The following is a 3,355-nucleotide window of genomic DNA, read 5'->3' as shown; positions in this document are numbered from 1 at the left end:
CATGTAAGTGCTTAATAATTATCATCTGGTAATGATTATAGTGAATACCTGCAGCTTGGTCAATATACTCCCAATCTTCTAAAATGCTATGGTCAGGTCAAGTTCAGCCAACTCACATCATCAACATTTATCTTTTCATTACATTTGTTGGCTTAGTTATCATAAGATATCAGATTAAACTGAGAAGTAAAAAGTTGAAGAAAAAATAAATTTTATACAATATTTTTCTTTTTTTTCAATCACGTTTATTATTGAGCACTTACTGTGTACAGAGCACTGTACTAACTGCTTGGGAGTGTACAACATATATAATGGTACATTATACCACAATGCCCACAATGAGCTTACAGTCTAGAGGGGGAGAGAGACATTAATATAAATTAATAAATTACAGATATATTTCTTAATTCTTTTTTATAAGAAAATATAGTAGTCCCGGCTTTCCTGGGATCAGAGTCAGACATGCATGTGCAAACACACACAAACTACCAAACCATCATAAACATCCACAGGCACAACACCACCCCACACAAAGATACATGCAGAATACTTTACTGGCCTACATGAGTAGCTAAAGATGCAAAGCAGCCAAGGGGAGAAGGAAGGAGATATTTTTGCTGTGAGAGGGTTACTTAAGCAGGAAGCTAAGAAGTGGAGAGGTGACTTTCAGCACAGGAGATGGACAGGAAGAGACTGGGAGCCTTCATAACAGGAAAGGAGAAGCAGCGAGGTCCAGTGGATAGAGCACAGGCCTGGGAGTCAGAAGGACCTGGGTTCTAATCCTGGCTCCACCACTTTCCTGCTGTGTGCCCTTGGGCAAGTCACTTAACTTCTCTGTGCCTCATCTCTAAAATGGGGAATAAGGCTGTGAGCCCCATGTGGGACAGGGACTGTGTCCAACCTGCTAAGGTTGTATCTACCCCAGTGCTTATTACAGTGACTGGCACGTACCAAAAAAGGGAGTTTTATAAAGGGAAAGAAAGGCAGAGCCAAAACAGGGGTCACTAGAATCTTCGGAGAGCCAAGTTTTGTGGTGGCTCAATGTGGCTCAACCCTCTTTTATGTACACAGGGATTTGCTGTGGAGATGACCTTCCCTGGCTCAATTTTTTGTTTTGCTTTCACTTTTCTCAAACTAATGACTGCGACTTCTTTTGTAAAAGAATCAATTAATTTCCTCATTTCTTTCTTTGCCTCCTTGTCCTCTGAGGAAATGTTACTGGCAATTCTTATAGCAGCACCCTTCCAGGAATCATTGGGTGAGTCTTACTAAACAGTGCATTAAGGGGATTTTCCACTTTCTCCAGTAGTTTAAAAAAAAAAAAGTAGTAAATGCTGTTTTAAATTTCATGTACTGATGCCAAAAGGTCTTCTTGCATTTAAAGTACAGGTCTAAAAAAACCAATATCTTGCTTTTTAATGTCATATTATTTTCTTGTTGCTTCCCTGGGGTCTTGGTAAGAGAGTGAACTAGCTATCTTGCATCGGTGAAAAGATGTGAAAAATAATGCCACATTCTTTCCACCAAAGCCATCATTTTTGTAAACCGAACCATCCTCTTTTCTCTATTTTTATCAAAGAAGAGGGTAACTTTATTAAATCATTTCTCCCATTGAAGCCTTCTCCGTGCAAGCCATGCAGTTTTTAAATGCTGGAAATCAGACAAAATGTTTAGCCATTAGCTTTAGAAGGTTTGGGTGGGTTTGGCCACTCTTCCTCTTTGTGACCATATTTCTTCAATAATTTACAATATATATTATAACTATTTCCTTTTAAATTAGCATAATAAGAATGTATGAAACCACAGTGGAAAAATAATTTTAACCAGTTACTTGAGAAATGGCATGTAATGCCCCTTAGGTTCAAAACTATTCTCCAGTCTGCCAAATTTGCAGTGACTCCTCATCATTCCCACCCTTTTCGTTTATTCCACATAACACTTATTTTGTCTTATGCTGTCGAGTCTTCTCTGACCCATAGCAGCACATGGGCACATCTCTCCCAGAATGCCCCACCTATATCTGCAATTGTTCTGGTAGTGTATCCATAGAGTTTTCTTGGTAAAAATACAGAAGTGGTTTACCACTGCCTCCTTCCACGCAGTAAATTTGAGCCTCCGCCCTCGACTTTCTCTCGTGCCACTGCTGCCCAGCATAGAGGAGTCTTGACTTGTAGCAGATGGCCTTCCACTCGCTAGCCACTGGCCAAGCTAAGAATGGAAAGGGTGTGCTTCTGCTTGACTCTCTCTCCCATTGTCAAGACTGGTAAAGTACTGTAAACTCTCCAGCTGTGACCCCAAGAGGGTAACGCATAACACTAGACCAGGAGAAAACAAGCACATGCTGGTGTAAAGACCTAAACACAGATTCCCATGAAAACCAAATCAAAATGGAATGGAAAAGAGAGATATTTAATTTATTCTAATCATCATGACTTACTTGTTTGAAGACTAGATCATATGAACATGCACAGATTCACATTGCCTTAAAGGAGATACATTCATATTTATCAAAGGAGATCAAAGGACTTTATTATAGCCTTAGATTGGAAGTGCTTAAATTTCCAACTATAAACATTAGAGCAACTGAAAATCCTTGTTAATTGACAGATTCAATTTCAGATTTCAAAAAAGAAAATTAATATCCCCAAAATACTACTTGAATTATTCGAGAGAATGGTTCGCCCTATAGCTACAAATTTATAGGGGCGTTTTAGAAGTCAACAGGTGTGACCTCCCCAAAATCTACCCTTCACTTCCCCAGCTTCCTCCTACCCACTTATCTACTTTCTCACCCTTCCCAGCTATCTCTCAGTAGATCTCCCCCCGACTTCCATTTCTACCCCCTCCACCTGTACCTCTGACCTTATCCCTTTTCGTCTTATAGAAACACTTGAACCCCCTCTTCTTCCCTCCCTAAAACTGTCATTTTCAACTGCTCAGTCGCTAATAGCTCCTTGTTCTTCTCCTTCCAACATACCCAGGTCGCCTCTATCCTAAAAAGTCTTCCATGGACCCCACTACATCATCCAACAATGCCCATCTCCCTCTTACCATTTCTGTCCAAATTCCCTCGAAGGGGTTGGTACACACCCTCTTTCTCTTCCCCAGTTCCTTCCTTGACCCTCTCCAATCTGATTTCCTCTCCCTTTGGTGATTCCTTGACCCTCTCCAATCTGGTTTGCTCTCTCTTCAGTGAAACAGTCAATCAATCAGTGGTATTGACTGAGTGCTTATTGTGTGTATGAAGTGCTGCACACAAAGTGCTTGGGAGAATAGAGTTGGTAAACCCGCTCTCTGCCCTCTGGGAACTTAGTGAGGGACACAGACATTAAAATAAATGGCAGAAAGGGGAAGC

General features: G+C 40.7%; 1 non-coding gene across 1 annotated transcript; it reads right to left on the bottom strand.

The window, feature by feature from the left end:
* Positions 1–2,166: 2,166 nt before the first annotated feature.
* Positions 2,167–2,304, bottom strand: LOC114807226. The gene has a single exon (XR_003755278.1). It is a non-coding gene; the product is annotated as a small nucleolar RNA SNORA7 (small nucleolar RNA).
* Positions 2,305–3,355: the final 1,051 nt, after the last annotated feature.

This window comes from Ornithorhynchus anatinus, chromosome X1 (genome assembly GCF_004115215.2).
Source record: "Ornithorhynchus anatinus isolate Pmale09 chromosome X1, mOrnAna1.pri.v4, whole genome shotgun sequence".
Lineage (NCBI taxonomy): Eukaryota > Metazoa > Chordata > Mammalia > Monotremata > Ornithorhynchidae > Ornithorhynchus > Ornithorhynchus anatinus.
This window is presented reverse-complemented; position numbering and strand designations above follow the sequence as displayed.